At 41.4% G+C, this 16628-nt stretch overlaps 2 protein-coding genes and 1 pseudogene across 6 annotated transcripts in view; 2 read left to right on the forward strand and 1 right to left on the reverse strand.

The window, feature by feature from the left end:
• LOC134377921 (histone H3.1-like) overlaps positions 1 to 16628 on the reverse strand; it is a 173855-nt gene that overhangs the window by 136924 nt on the left and 20303 nt on the right. The window lies entirely within an intron of this gene.
• Positions 1 to 16628, forward strand: part of LOC134377919 (uncharacterized) — a 154255-nt pseudogene that overhangs the window by 65259 nt on the left and 72368 nt on the right.
• LOC134377929 (histone H2B type 1-C/E/F/G/I-like) overlaps positions 1 to 16628 on the forward strand; it is a 33146-nt gene that overhangs the window by 5681 nt on the left and 10837 nt on the right. For 2 of the 5 annotated variants that reach the window (XR_010023592.1, XR_010023594.1), the window contains one exon: positions 6013 to 6418. The exons of 1 other annotated variant lie outside the window; for it this stretch is intronic. The gene's annotated coding sequence lies outside the window, so the exon portion shown is untranslated. Of the gene's footprint in view, positions 1 to 5617; positions 5986 to 6012; positions 6419 to 16628 lie in introns of those variants that run through there. 2 more of the 5 variants (XR_010023593.1, XR_010023595.1) reach the window with 2 other exon arrangements.

The following is a 16628-nucleotide window of genomic DNA, read 5'->3' on the forward strand; positions in this document are numbered from 1 at the left end:
AGAAAACTTACAAAACTTCCCTGAGACCACAATCATATAACAAAATACCTTAGACTATATTACATTTTAGTTAATATCCACCTTTATTTTGAAGTTCCATTTAATGTAATCCTGCAAAAAAAAAAAAAAAAAATCACTGTTCTTGGATCTGGAAAGAATTTTTATGGGGGGAAAGTCTATTAGAGAAATCTGCTTATTTCAAAGCATACTAGTCAATTTTGTTTTTAAACTAATAGTCCTGTGGTCCAGGTAACACCCTTTAGCTAATCATTGAATGATCACTGCCTCAGAAGAATAGCAATTAGGTTTCAGTAGTTCTGCCAGGACAGGCAATTTTATGGTATCTAACATATATTGCTATAATTAATATATTTCAGTAATTTCAGATTACATTAAAATAAAACCAAATGTGTTTAATATTTTATAGGTTTAGGGGCTGGCCCATGGCTCCCTTGGGAGAGTGTGGTGCTGATAACACCAAGGCCAAGGGTTCGGATCCCTTTATAGGGATGGCTGGTTTGCTCACTTGGGAGAGTGTGGTGCTGACAACACCAAGTCAAGGGTTAAGATCCCCTTACCAGTCATCTTTTAAGGGGGAAAAAAAAAAGTATATATATATATTTTATAGGTTTTTATTTTTTTAAACATCACACCCAGCAAGATTTAAATGAGATTTAATTGATTGCAACTGACAGTATTAACCTTTGTTTAGGCCCTGTGATCCTGGAAAACAGCAGTGGTTAAAGAAATCCTTCCACCTTTTTTTGTTTTGAAAATGGTTTACTGCAAGGAACCACCCTTTACCATATCACATAAATAAGACTCATGGATGCCCCCTTTGTTTACCTATGACAAGACCAAACACAGAAACACCAAATGCCCATTTTTTCCCTCCTAAATGATTAGCTGAACTGCTTGTCCCTCCTGATCATTTGGAACAAAATGCTTGTTAATCAGACTTCAATTTTCTCCCTCCCCCAGATCTCAGAATTTCAACCCACCCTCAGCCTGAGCCAGCATACAACTTCTCCTTAAGCAGCCCTACTGAGGATAGGTTGGCTTGGGGGTAAAACATTCTTCTGTTTATCATCCACTCAAACCATCTTTCATCCCACTTTTTACTCTTTCCTGTAAAAGAAAAAGTCCTTTGCTTGCAGATTTTAAGCAGTAGTCACCCTCCCCATTAGTCCCTTTGCCCCTGTCAGTAATCATTTTGAATAAAGTCTTTCCTTGCCAAGTATGAATTTATTTTATTTTATTTTATTTACTTTTAAAAAGATGACCAGTAAGGGGGTCTTAACCCTTGACTTGGTGTTGTCAGCACCATGTTCTCCCAAGTGAGCCATGGGCCAGCCCTTAAATTTATTTTTTAGTTAACATAACTCTTGGACTATTTTGTCTGCCCTGTACACTGTGTGCATTTCACTAAATTCATGTAGGTATGGAATGAACACTCTAGTTTGGTTCAGTCCTCACCGTTCTTCAGTGCTGTATTGAGTCCAGGATCATCTGTTCATGATTCACACATTTAAATTAGTTGATTCCTTCCTTAGATGCATGATTTAAATTCTATAAACCCAATAGTGAGCTACAAAAATTGATTATACTTGTGGGACAAATACTCAAGTTTTATTGAGTATTTTTTTATTTCTCCTGAATTGAAAAAAAATCAGAAAAAAAAACATGAAAGGTCTTGTGTTCTCAGGCAATGTGACTTCTTCACAGAATGATCAAATACATTTGTACAAATGAAGGTCCTTTTTGGGGTGAAATCTTATGGGGAGGTTGAAGTTTGAGTCAAGTTAGAGAAATTGTCACATCTAAAATGATTTCATATTGACTTTATAGCTTTGGCTCTCAGTCAGTGGCTTTCAACTTTACTCATAATGAAAATATATCAAATTCTTAGCCATTAAATTAATAAAGAGGTGGTATTGGTATAGCTAGTATAAACTAACAAGTAAATAAAGCTAATAACAATGCTGATGTAAACTGACAACAACAAATGATCCTAAAAAAAGATTCAGAAAGGGATAGTTTGAAAAAAATACGGGATAGAAAAGAGAGTGGAAAGAAATATGCCTCTTTTTGCCACTCACTCCTCCTCTGCAGGGGGATACCAAAGTAGGTGTATCAACAGCTCCCTAGGACAGTGCTTCTCAAATTGTAGAGTGCGTTCAGATCTCCTGGGAGTCATATTAAATTGCGGAGTCTGATTTGTAGGTCTGGGGAAGACTCTGCCTCTCACTTCTCTCCTGGGTGACTTGCTGCTGCGGGTCCAGGGACCACAATTTGAGTAGGGAGGCCTTAGTAGATAAGAAGCAATTAGATTAAATTAATTGGGAAGCAAGGGCCAATGAGAAAGGAGACCATTCCTCCAGTATGCAAGCCCAGCAAAGAAAAGCAGGTCTGTATAAGGAAGGCTACAGTTAAGAAAATTGGGGTATCTTTCAGAGAAGTATTGTGTTAAAAACACTGGAGCCAGCTGGGCAATGGCAGAAGTAGCCGCAACAACATGTTTTAAAATTTGCAATTCTAATGATAGTTAAGTACTTATAATCTAACTCCAAGGGTTGAATAAGAAACAGCAATAGGTATCTAATCATTTTTTTTAGTTACATAAAGTTTTCAAACTTACATAACAATCCAACCTCTGTTTAGGCGTATGAGTATCTGAAAAGGCTCAGGCTGTTCAAACTTTTTAAAAATACATATGCAGGGGAGGAAAAGTTTCTCCTCTACACAAAGAATTCAACTGACTAAGACAGACCAACAGGAGAAAAGCATATATATTTTACTAAATTTTATATGTACATGGGAGTCTTCACAAGAGAATGAAGACCCAAAGAAGCAGATAGAGTTGAGTTTATATACTAAATTGGACAAAAAGTAGTAAATTATGAAAACATGACAAGAAAAAGGGGCTTGGTCAAGGCAGTTAATGGTGGAAAAGTTACATGACATGTAAAGATGAGTTTATTAAGGTTTGTTTGAACAGATTTTCCTCAGCCTTGAGTCCCCATCTCTGGTAATAAGAATGTTTTTCCTCCTCTGGTATAAGGAAGGCATCTTGCATTTGGAATTTTTAGCTCCTTCTTTTAAGAAGAAAAGGGGAGGTTGGAACACCCTTCTTGTATCTGCTGTTTTTTATTTATTTTTAAACCCCTTTAGTTCAAAATAATCCTTATGCCAAAATGGCATATTTTGGACTGGAATATTCTGCCATCCGTCACATATTTATGAGAAGGTACTATGTGCCAGGCACTACCAAGACCAAGGGTTTGGGTCCCGTTACTGGCTAGTTGCCAAATAAAAAAAAAGAAAAGGTGAATCCTACCATGAACTTTTTGAGGTACCCTCATACATATAAAAGGTTATTGGTGGTAGGAAAAGGCCATTTTAAAATGTTTATCAATACAAATAAGGGTGTAGATGTCTTATCTGCATTAATGTTTAGAAACATATTTATTTATTTTACTAATTTCTTTGCCGTCCCTTCGTCCCTTCTTCTTGCCTTTGATACTGTTCTGTGGATTCAGTTTCTTCTTGTTGAAATGGCCTTTTTTTTGTTTTGGATGAGAATTTGTGAGATGCAAAATCTCTGGATAATTTATATATTTATGTATATGAAAGCGCCTTTATCTCTTCCTTGCTTTTTTTTTTTAGCTTGTTTGTTTTGTTGTTGTTGTTGTTGTGTCAGTCGGCTGACCATTAATCTTCCTTGCTTTTGAATGCTGATTTTGCTGTCATAAAACTCAGAGTTGAAAGTATTTTCTCTCAGAATTCAAGATACTATTAAAGTTACTATTGCCATTTTAATTGACTTTCCACTGTATACTATCTTTGTTTTCTCTCTGGTAGCTTTTAAGATTTGCTTTATTTTTAGAAATGTATATATTAAGGCTGGCCTGTGGCTCACTTGGGAGAGTGTGGTGCTGACAACACCAAGGCCACGGGTTTGGATCTCTCTATAGGGATGGCCTGTGGCTCACTTGGGAGAGCGTGGTGCTGACAACACCAAGTCAAAGGTTAAGATCCCCTTATTGGTCATCTCTAAAAAAATTAGAAATAAAAATAAAAAATGTATATATCATGCAATTCCATTTCAATATCTAGGTGTGAATTTTTTTTGTTTATTTATTAGGTCTAATAATTTTAATTCTAGAAAAAGTTCAGCTGTCAACAATGGTAAATGGACCACACTCTGTCCAGATTATATTATCCAGACTAGTTCAGAACAAGTCTCAGGACTGACTCATAATCTCTGAGCTACCTTCTTATCCCCCCTTCACTGCCACTACCTTACCCGCACTGCTGGAGCATCTTTATTTGCCTCTCAGACTCATCCTCTGCCTTTTGCAACCTGCTCTATGTCCTAGAATGCTGACCTCTGCATTATATCAGCCAAGTTTCTTTACCCTCTGGCTTCTTGTTGGCTGATGGGAGGCATCAGCAGGAGATCTGGGGGTGGAAGGAAAATGAGAACAAATTATTTATTTTGCCTGGCTCCTTCCCTACAAAAAGTAGGCAGTGGCTGCATTTCTCTAATGAAAGCCACAGCTCCCATTGGACAGCTCTCTTCGGAGTTTGCCCTTCTCTTGCCTCATCTAAATATGGGGGAATAATGGCTATTGCTAGGCCCAGCATCCTTCACCGTTTTTTCCCATAACCCTGCTCACAACTTTGAAAATAGTTTCTTTATTAAACTTTCTTAAATCATCCCTTGGCTGACACAGAGGTCTCTCTTCAGGAAAGAACTCACTGCCTGACTGTGAGGAGTGTGGTTATCCAAAATCCTCCAGTGGTGAGCTTCATCAGGGTCCACCTATGCTGTCAACCTAGCCATCATTTTCTTAAAGCATCTCCCAGCCAGTGACTGAGCAGGCTAGTGGTCAAGAGCCTGGTCATTTCCCTCACATTTGGAACTCATCTAATAAGCAGTCTTTGTCACACAGCTTACCATTGGGTAGGCAGAGATTTTATCAGATCTGCCTTACCCAAACTTGAGTCCTCTGTTTTCCTTTCCTTTTTTTTTTTTTTAAAGATGACTGGTAAGGGGATCTTAACCCTTGACTTGTTGTTGTCAGCACCATCCCTATATAGGGATCCGAACCTGTGGCCTTGGTGTTACCAGCACCACACTCTCCCAAGCGAGCTATGGGCCAGCCCTCTCTGTTTTCCTTTCATAAGTGTCACTTCCCATTGACTCCGGTGTACTCTTGTCTAAGTGTCTGCCTCCTGAAGACCCCTGTTTTGACCCCCATGTTTTGCCTGCTGGAACCCTGACTAATACCAATTATTTTGCATTTTATATGTATTATATATATTGAATAATTAACATATAATATGCATATCACATATTATGAGTATTATATATTTATAAACATTACATATTTATATACATTATATATTTGTATGTTATTATATAATTTTGTTGTTCTTTTTATTTAAAAATCCCTTTGATTTCCTTACTAGATGGAAATCAGATGTTTGCTATGAAAGGCGAGTCACTTTAAGTTACCCTTAATACTTGTTTAAAAACTCACGAAACTTCTCTTTTATGTCAACACCTTCCTTGAACACTTCTGGGTCCATGTGTGATCATCTGTGTCTGAAGAGAAAAGCTAAGGCAGAAAAGAAAATAGGTGATAAGTCCTTGAGATGGGAAGCTGCCAGGGAACATGGAATTGTCCACCTCAGCTGTGGCTGAAATCAGAGACTGAGGGGATATTTCATTGAGCACACAACCATCTGCTACAGAAAGCATTCAGCTAATAAGAGATTTCAGGGAGGTAGATTGCAATATCATGAGAAAGCCTTACCTGAAAATGTTGGAGTGAGCAGGACTGAAGCGACGATGGGACCTGCATGGGCTTTAGAAAAGAAAAAGAAAAAAAGGACACCATTTTTTTCTTAGCATGCATTTCTCTGAGTTCCCTCTTTTTCAATGGTTATTTGATATTTTGAACTTTGGTTATGGGGCAAGATGACATTATTTACATAAATGTAAAGTTGTTTTTCAGTCAGCCTGGAGCTACAGAGTTGCCATGAGACATGAACTATCTAGACCCTGACAAACCAAGGAAGACATCAATAAAGCTATGCTGATTCCACCCTGAAACAAGTCAGAATCCTTCAGGACCTTAAGATAACATCAAGAAAGAGAATAGAAGACAGATGAAACCCCTGCGAGATTTTGCACCTGGATCCTTACACATCACCCTCCCTCCCGCTTTTTATTTTCCACATTCCATTTCCTCAATCCCCTCTTTAAAACCCCCTCAGTAAATCTGAGTCTTTGAGATGGTTTTAGTTTGGCCATCTCCTTCAGAATTACCAGGGAGATGGGTTAGCCTAACATCTCCTTCAGGTTAGCAGTTTACCTGTCCTGAATAAAGCTGACTACCTTCTTCACCAACATTTGACTTTTGGGTCATTTGTTTTTGTTTGGGGCAGGCAGCCAGATTTGGGGTCAGTAACAAGATTTTGGTAAGCCTCAGCCAGGAGCTGAATGCCCTAGGGTAGCAGATTTTGCTAAGCCAACCCAGGGTTTTTGTCTGGGGCAGCCAGACTCAGGTTTGGTAACAAAAGAATCACAGGCAAATTATATATTTCATGTGTGTCACCCAAGTAGCACCTGCAATGACAAAGTGAGAATCCATCACGTAATCACCTCACAATAGCCATACAAAGTGACATGAGGTGACTTAAGGTTTATTCTGCTGGGGAAAAGCTAACCAGAGAGAAAAACACTTATGGCCCCATGCTATAGCTGATGATTATACTAAGAATTTTCTCTACGGTTGTTCTAATTATACAGATGTTAGATTTTTTCACAAAAAGGGGTTTCTGCACTCCTTAATTACCACTGGAAAGCACCTGTAGTTCACCAAAAAGCATGACCATATTTATAAAAGTTCTCTGAAGAAAATGAAGATATCAGAATTTGAAAAGTTGTGTTATCCTAAATCCAATTCTTATGTTTTTATTTGCCCAGGAAGAATCTAGAGGTAAGTTTTAAATCCTGTAGGTGAGTTTTAATTCCTAACCATTCTCTGAAAATACAACCTTTCTCCTTTGTACTTCCAATTCCTGAGGCCTCAGCTCCAATACTAGAGTTTGATAAAACATATGCAGTGACTGTGCACAATCTTCTGGTTAGCTGCCCACTGAATCCATCCTCAGAAAAACTGACTAGTCAGAGTTGTTCTCCTGTGCTTTTCCCACTTTACTCAAATCATCCTTTTACCACACGTGCTTCAGTTGTGGGGAGTGAAGCTGCAAGGTGGGGAACTTTTACAGATAAAGGAAACTAATGAATGGGCTTAAGTAGCAAGTCACATGATCAAGAAAGATCATTTTGACTTAGAAAGGAGGATTGATTCCGGTGGAGTCTGATGGTGAGAAGGAGACCATTTGGGAATCTACTGCATTTGCCTATCTAGACAGAATGAGGACAGGAAGTAAGAAAGTGGTGGGAATTGATAGGAAAGAGGGAAGAGACAGATATTATAGGGAAAATCAACAAATATTGAGTATTTGCTGCGTGCCTGCTACTGAGCCAAGTATTACCTCACATACTTCTTACAACACCACATTTTACTGAGGATTAAGCTGAGCATTAAATCGCAAATTAGAAGATAATTAACAATCTTAGTAACAACTGGTTTAGTTGAATGTTGGGGACAGAAATAGTATATTGGAGAGTATAGACAAGAAAATGTTGAGAAAGGTGTATAGACTTCCACCAAAATAAGACTTAGCTGCATGGCATGGAAGGGGGAAATAAAGAGAGGGTGCAGATTTGAAGGGAAACATTGTTTTAATAATATGTCAAGGACTAGAACATGTTTATAGCCTAAAACAGGAAAGTCATTGAAGAGAAGAAAAACGTTAAGATTCTGGAAAAATGGAGGGATAAATGATAGGACCAGTTTCTAGAGTTACTAAGAGAAGAGGAGGCAGAGGAAATAGCTTTGATCAAGAGAAGTAGAACTTTTCCATTAATTTATTCTACAAAAAAAAAAAAATTTAGCATCTGTACTATTCTAGTCATGGGTGGTAGGGCAATGTACAAAACCAAACTAAGTCCTTGCCCACAAGGAACATTCTAGTGAAAACAAACAGGAAAAAAATACAGAAGTAAAATACATAGATGCAAGGGTCTGATTCACGATATGGTGAACATTAAGAAAAGAAAGATATTATATATGCGTTGTGGGGAGTGCATACTATATTTCATATGGTGACCAAGAAAGGCTGTGTACACATGATGACCCTGGTAAGGTGAAATATGATCAGCCCCCTAAGGAAGGTCACAGTGCAAATCTATACAGATAGGGGAGAATATCCCAGCACAGGGAACAAGAGCAAAAGCTCTGAGGTAGGAGGTGCCTGGCATTTTAAAATAGCAAGAAGGCCAGTGGTCAGAGAGCTAATGGGAACCCAGATCATATAGGGCTTTTCAGGTCACTGTAAAATTTTGGTTTTGGTTTTATGAGAGATAGGAAGCCATTGCAAGGTTTTGAGCATAGTGATGACATATATGGCTTGAGTTTATAACACTTCACTCCAACTTTATCTGGCAGTTGGCCCATAGGTGGGTAAGAAATGCAGCAGTCAGGAGACTTCTGTGGATATCCAGGTGAATAAGAACAGTTGTTTAAATCAGGATGATAATGATGGTGGGAGAAAGAATCGGTCATATTTAGGATACATTTTGATGGTAGAGTCATTTGGGTTTGTCAGTTTGTTCTTGAGCTGGATGTGGGGTGTAAGAGAAAGCGAGGAGTCAGGGATGGTTTCAAGTCTTCAAGGTGGTCTGAGCACCTGGCAGAAGAGTGGCCTTTCACTCAAACTGTGAAGACTCTGGGCAGGTTGTTTGGGCAGGTCAGTTTTAAGCAATAATACAGGAGATTCTTATTAGATGTCTGTTTTAGTCTGTTTTGTGTTGCTATAACAGAATACCTGAAACTGGGTAATTTATAAGGAAAAGAGGTTTATTTGGCTTATGATTCTGGGACAGCTGCATCTGGCATGGGCCTCAGGCTGCTTCTACTCATGGCGGAAAGTGGCAGGCAGCCAGTAGGTACAAACAGATAACATGGCGACAGGAAGCAAGAGAGAGAGAGAAGGTGCCAGGGTCTTTTTTAAGCAATGAGCTCTCCCAGGAATAGAGCAAGAACTCACTCATTAATCCCCCCTCCCCCAGGGAGAGCATTAATCCATTCATGAGGGATCTGCCCCCATGACTCAATCAGTTTCCAACACTGCCACATTGGAGATCAAATTTCCACATGAGTTTTGGAGGGGACAACACATCCAAACTTCATCAGATGTCCTAATGGAGATGATGAGTAACAACTGGATATACAAATCTGGAATTCAGATAAAAGGTCTCAGCTACAGATATAAATTTGGGGTTTTTTTGTTGTTTGTTTTTTAAAGATGACTGATAAGGGGATCTTAACCCTTGGCTTGGTGTTGTCAGCAGCATGCTCACCCAGTGAGCTAACCGGCCATCCCTATATGGGATCCGAACCCGTGGCCTTGGTGTTATCAGCACCACAATCTCCCGAGTGAGCCACAGGCCGACCCCTATAGATATAAATTTGGAAGTCAGAATCATATATACAAAATTTAAATTCATGAAACAGGAAAAGATCTAGGGAAGAGGTCCAAACTTTGAGCCTGTGGGCAGTCCAGTCTGGAGGACATCCTTTGAAAGATTCATTTAAATTTGTATGAGGGGAATTGGGGAAATAGCATGTAGTGAGTGCACAGATTTCTCTGTGAAGTATGGGATTATCGTATCTTCTATAAAAGAGCATGTGGGGATAGAGTGAGGGCCCCAAGAAAGACTGCAACAGTGGACTGTGAGAAAATGGGGTAAAAAGGACAGACAAAAGGAAGGCACTGGGGACCCTCTTCTCCTGGCATTGAAGAAATTTTAAAAAGTAACTTTCACTAAGGTCTTGAAGATTTCAAGTATCAATCCTGCAGAGAGTAATTAGCCCTTTGAAAGAGGCAAGTTGAGAAGGACTGGAAAAAACAAAATAAACACAAGCCTTCTCTTTGACTGTCTTAGAATGTAAAACACAAGGATTTTCTGTAAGAAAAGTTCACAATCTCAAGTTCTATAAGGGTTCACACTCCCAGTTTCCTCCACAACTAAGCTCTGGAGACTTTTCAAATAAGAAAATAGCTCAACAGCTAGAAAAATACTACCTCTGGGAGTCAGGAAATGAAAAATGGTTCTCTCCATACAGATATTTTCATGTCAGTATTTATGATGGTTAAGAAGAATTATTCAAAACTTGGAAAGAAGCTGAGGAGGGAGAGTGACCTGTCATTTTTATATGCCAGACCTCAACCTCCAGCTCTAGATCTGTTGTGTCTTCCCCTTAGGCAGCTCCATGTGAATGTTACCCTGATTGGACTCGAAATACTTTACATCAGAGCATAACATAATGCACCTGTTTTTCCCTCAACTGCCTCAAGAGAGCCATCCCTTCTTCCTCTTATATCCCACATACCCAGTAAGTCATTAAGTACCCTCTAGGTCAGCCCTGTTCATGAGCTACATAATGAGAGCCACATTTGCAATTTAGGTTTCCTGGTGGCCACGTTTTAAAAACACAAAAAGAAACAGGTGATTAAATTTAATAATTTATTTTATTTAACCCAATATAGCTTAAATGCTACCATTTCTATATGCAATCAATATAAAAAATTATTCACTGATGGAACACTTTACATCTTTATTTTACAGTACATCTTTGAAATCTGGTGTGCAATTTGGACTTGCAATCCATCTCAGTTTCAATGCTAAATTTTATAAAATTTACAGTCAATTCACATTATCCAAGTTGTACTACTTAATGAAAGAAAGTGAGCGGAGATGCCGGGTACTGTTCAAGCTTTATTAAAGAAAGAAATCTCTGGGCTGTGCTCAGAGTGGCACGGGGCCCAGGGCTGCCCTGAAAATGGTGGACAGCACCAAGTGTGGGGGGTGGTAGAGCTTATATAGGGTGCCAAGGGCTGGCTGATACCATCAAGGAGGGTCAATATGCTAATATGGATCGGGGTGGAGAACTGCGTCCTTGCGGAAGCAAAAGGGGTTTCTGTTTAAGTCAGAAGGCTTCTCCTAAAGGGAAGGGGGGAGCCAAGGGGAGGAGGTGGGCGGTGCCATTTTGTACTTGGGCTTGTCTAAAGTGGCGCTGGTTATGTTGCAGATCTATTATTCCTGCCTTTTAAGTATAGGAAAAAGGGGAAAGGGCGGAGGTCTAACTCTTCTGAAGCTACTTCCTGCTGGAGATGAGCAAAGATATGGAAAAAATAAAAGATTTAGGTGGTGGTGTACTGGTTTCATGTGGGGAGGCTGTATTCCTCTGGGGAAGGGTCGCTGATTCTTAGGGGCTGATAACCTCCTTGCAGGGACAATTTGGCGACCTTTTGGTTAGTGAAAGCCTGCATACATTCCTGCAAGAAATTAGAGAAACACCAAAAGAGACAGGGACCAAAAGTAGGATGAGGCACAGTTAGGGGTCCTAGTAGGGGCATAAGCCAGGGTATGCCAGGGTTCGGTGAAATGGCTTCTGTTGTTTTGGATCCCCCGGACTCATTTACATAATAACAGCGTTCCTCCCCCAAGACGAGGCAGGTGCCTTCCTTCTTGGCTGTGAGGAAGTAAAGGGTCCCACGGTTCTGTAAAACGACTGTCACAAGTGAGGTGACCTGTTAATCTGAGAGTTTTTGATAGAATTGAGAGGCAGTAGCAGGGCCCGCCATGCCAGTTCCAGTTGCAGGAAGGATCCCTGCCCCAATTAAAAAGGCACAATTAGTGCCCCATGGGAGCAGGGGGCACTTCCTGAGGAGGAGGGGCAAAGTTAGTCCCAGTCCCTTCTCCATCTCTCCCTCTGTCTGGAGGGTGATGTCAGGGATGAGCCAAAAGAATATGCAAGAAATCGCATTAGGGGGGCAGGCAACAGGATAACACAGTTTCACAAAGGAAACATATTCCAGTTTAAAGGCATGGATGAGAAGGGGGAAGTGAGTGGCAGCGTTTGGTGTTAGTGAGGTAGAGTGTGGGCAGGCCCCACACAACGCTGACAGTCCCCACTGAGGTGAGATTAAAGGAAAGTGAAGAGACGTTTCTGGAAAAGTTACGGACTGCATTGACAGGGAGGGGGTGACCACAAAAAGTTTCTTGCGAAGTGGGAGACAGGTGAGTCACTCAGGGACCAGTCTGATTCGCTGAGGATTGCAACGTCCCTGCAGACCCGGGACCTCCATGTTCCAGGTAAGGGGAAGCATTGAGATAGGAGGAAGAACATGGGAAGAATGCAAAGCGTTAGGGAGCCCAAAGAATTTAAAGGGCACATTTGCCACAATGAAATTGCTAAGAAGCATCTTACCGATAGGAGGTAAAGAAGTGCTAGGAGAAATCCTCCCATAACGTTACACTCTTTTGGCGCCGCTGCCCCAAAAGCTCTTGTGCAAGGGACCTGAAGCAGGCCTGCAAGAGTGAGAAGATAATCGCTGGGGGAAAGATCATCCTTCTGGGACTGGGGGATGCCGTGAGCCATCCTGCTATAAGGAACGGCATGGGAGCCTGAGTGATACCCCTTGTTCTGCAGGCTACAAGGGGGTCCCACGTGTGTGGTACGGCTCCTTGGAATTTCTTGTTTGTTCACCCTTGGTTGCTTGACAAGGCTTCCCAGAATTAAACAGCCTAACCTTTTGGCTTAGAATGGCTTTGGGAAATTCCCTGGAGTTTCTCAAAGGACATGTTAAAATACATCAAAATTAACTGGTTTATTTAAAGGGCATTGTCGGTACTAAAGGTGTTTTTGATGCATGTTCCCGGTGTGGGTTGGCTCAGTTTAATTTTGTTATTAATCTTTTTTGTTAGTGATGTGTGCATGGACCCATTGTGGCTGTGGTCATGCTCTTATACGTGTGGAATGAAGTTATTATGTTGGATTTCTATCCACATCCCCCAGAGAGATGGTGGGTCCGAGTGCAGTAATATTTATAACTAATTGATCATCAATCAGTTACAGATTTCTTTGTTTCTCCCCACTCCCACAGTTTCACTTGATTTACCAAGAACATGTTCTTTCCTTAGTAATAATAAGAATGATATAGTGTGTTTTTGTTAGTTTGAGTAGAATCATTTAACTTTTTACTTTGTCCCCTGTGCTGTTCCCGGAGTCTATTGGCAGGGAAATAAAAGGTATAAACATTGTGATTTTGATTATAAATTAAAATGATCAATATAGGGTGTAAGCAATATTAAATTGTTAACCTTAACTAAACAATGTTATTAAAATTAAGAGTAGTAAGTATAAGTAAGATTTAAAAAGGGTTAAATTGTAAGTTAAGAAGGTTAAGAATTATAGTTTAAACTAAAACTCTGATGCTCTTTAAAGCCAAGCATGCTGCTATTGTATAGTTTCCTGGCCACAAGCCACAGGCTTTGGGGTGAACTATTGATGCATGAGTAGATGTTTTTGTCACAGCATGAGTGCCTTGGAACGTTTGACCTTTCTTTTTCAATAGAAAAAAAATAAAAAATGTTTTGATTAAAAGATAAATCAATGTGTTAAAGATTAGGTAAAAACATATAAATAAAGCAAGATGTTTGTGGTTGTTGTCCACACTTGCACTAGACATCTGCGGTCTATCTCTTTCTTTCCTTGCCGATGCCACACCACCTATTCAGGTCCAATGAATCCTGTGGAGCTGGTCTCCAGCAGGGGGAAGAGTGGAGGTCCTGGAGATTTTCAGTCTTGTGGGTCTTAAAATGGACAAAGTGTGAGATGTTGGGTTGGGGATTGAGTGGAGGGACCCCTCTGGCTTGGTGTTAACAGATTTTTGGGTAAAGTCTCAGGTGCTAGTTTTACCAAGGATAAGTGATACCAAGGGGCCTTTCCTAGTACTTTTACTGCCGTGGGGCTGGCGAGAAGTACTGTTATAAGGCCCTTCCCAACATGGTGAGAGAGGCTTTGGGATTCGGGTTTTAATACACATTTGTTGTCCTGGGCTCAGTTTAAAGTCTGGGAGGGTGGTGGGGAAAGGATGAGGTGATAGAAGGTTGGTCTGTTCCCTAAGAAGATCCCTAATGAGGGAAAGAGCAGGGAGGTACTAGCCTAAAGGCGATGAGCTGGAAGGGAGAGGTGTGAGAATGAAGGGCCTACCGTACATAAGTTGGAGGAGGCTGAGGCCCATGGGCTTGTGGGGGGCAGCCCATAGGCAAGTGAGTGACTGGTGGGGAGGCCAAAACAAGGGATGATTTCTGAGGTGAGAGCATGTGTTACTGCTGTAGCATCTGAAGTGCAGGGAAAAGCCTAAATCCAACCTGAAAAGGTATCTACTAATGTTAGAAGATAGTGTGTGCTTTTGTGGGAGGGTAATATAAGGGCTGAAGAAGGCATAGTAGGAGTTCATAGCCTATATGAACTGAATTATGGAAATCTGAAAGGATTTGCTCAGCTTGTGTAGTAGGGAGGACATAACAACCAGAGAGAGTATGCCATTTGTCCTTTGTGCCCCCAACTGTTGAAGGTGTTGTATTTCTTGGAGTGTGTATTGGGATAAGGGCTTAAGGGCCATGAGAAGAACCTGAGCAGGAGAAGAAGAGTGGGGGCTGGTGATTGGGCAGCCTATTTTGTGGTTAGATCCACCAGTTTGTTTCCCTGGGCTATGGGGTCATTGGAGGGTTGGTGTCCTCTGAAGTGTATAACCCCAACCTCCTTTGGGAGTTGTGCAGCGTCAATAGCTTGTGTTAGATTTACTGTGGCATAACCTGCTTGGGGGGTGGGCGTGGAGGTTGCGCTCCTGTCTATGAACCGTGTAATAGGATGTGGGGAGATGTGTAGAAAGGGACTGAGAAAGAGGTCTAAAGGCTCCATGCAATTGTGTTCTAAGTGTCATGAGTGTTTTGGGATGAGAGTGGCTGGATTTTAAGGGAAGGCAAGGTTTAAAGGAGAACTGGGAGTTTTCAATGAAAGTAAGGTGAATAAGTTGTAGGCGGGAAAGGGAGAAAATTGACTTGGACTTATGGCTGAGAAGGTCTTGACTGTTTGTTGTTTAAAAGTTAGTTTAGAGCTTTCTTATGCTGAAAGGGCGGCTGCCACCACAGCCTGTAAGCTGGGGCCCATTCTTGAGATGTGGCATCTAGTTGTTTAGAGAGGTATGCAACCGGGGAGAAAATGTCTCCTGCCTTTTGTCCCAAAACCCCAACTGCCAATCTTTGGGTTTCGGTGATGTCAGGATAAAAGGATGAGATAAGTTTGAGAGAGATGAAGGTGGGGCTGCGAGGAGAGCGGCTTTTAATTGCTGGAAGGGAGAATGAATGGGCTTTGTGGGATCTAAAGGAACGGCAGGATCCTCTTTAGCTGCCCCATAACGTGGCTTCGCTAGCACATCAAACTTAGGAATCCGTAGGCAAAGATACCCTGCAAGCCCCAAGAAAGAAAGGATTTCACCCTTTGTGGTAGGAGTAGAGAGTTCAGGAATTAGACTCTTGATATGAAGGGGAAGAAATTTTGACCTCGTTGGGAGACACTGGATAGCCCCTGGAGGCCAGGAAATTAAGGAGAGCAACAGTGTGGGCCTGTGAATCCTCATAGGAAGGGCTACAAAGGAGGAGGTCATCCACATATTGTATTGAAGTGCTAGAGGTTGGGGGGGAAGTTCAGATAATTCTTGAGCTAAGGCCTGGACAAAGAAGTGGGGGCTATCCCAGAACCCCTGAGGTAGTACTGCCCAAGTAAGTTGTTGGGAACGACGTGTGTCAGGATCAGTCCTGTACTAAAAGGTATGAGCCATTAGGCTTTAAAACTGGAAGGATGGGTGTATTGAAAGGCGAGTGGGTAGGCCGTGAGAGATGAGAAGAAAGGAGTTTGTGTACGACGGGTTTTAAGCCTATTAGGTGTTTGTTAGTGATGGGGTACTGTGGGACATTAAGGAACAAAGAGGGGTTCAGCAATTTAACAAGGATAGGGGAATGGTGTGTAGCAATAGAGGGAAAAGAAGTGTCCCATACTAGGGATTAATTTTGTTTGAAGGGGAGGGGAAGGTGGAAGCCCCAGGGGCCAGGTCTGGGGCAGCCTGTGACAGGAGTATTTTAGCTGGAGTTAAAGTGTTTAGGGTAAGTGTAGCTTTGAATTTGAAAAGAATGTCCCATCCCAGTAAGGGGGCTGGGCATTGAGGCATTATTACGAATTTGTGTGTGAATTGGGTGTGATGTAGGGTGCAGGAAAGGGGTAGAGTGATCTGTGGGTGGTATTCTGATCCTGTGACCCTTACTATTGTGATAGAGGATGGGGTTGTTGGTCCTGCATATTCAGGTAGGGTAAAGTAAATTGTCCCTGTATTAATGACAAAAGAGATCAGCTTACCTGCTACAAGGCAAGGTACCCTGGGCTCATGCATGGTGATCTCCATGGGGACCCCAGGCCCTGGTCATCAACAGTCCTCTTCCTGGGCAAGCCAAGAAGCTCCAGTTTAGATGGCTGTGAAACGAAAGCCTGTAGGTTGGGAACTGGGCCACTCCCTCTCTGGCAAGTGGCACAGTCAATCCCCCAGTGACTTGGCCATTTATAGTGAGGATGGGTTATGAC

The sequence above is a fragment of the Cynocephalus volans genome, chromosome 5, assembly GCF_027409185.1.
Source record: "Cynocephalus volans isolate mCynVol1 chromosome 5, mCynVol1.pri, whole genome shotgun sequence".
Lineage (NCBI taxonomy): Eukaryota > Metazoa > Chordata > Mammalia > Dermoptera > Cynocephalidae > Cynocephalus > Cynocephalus volans.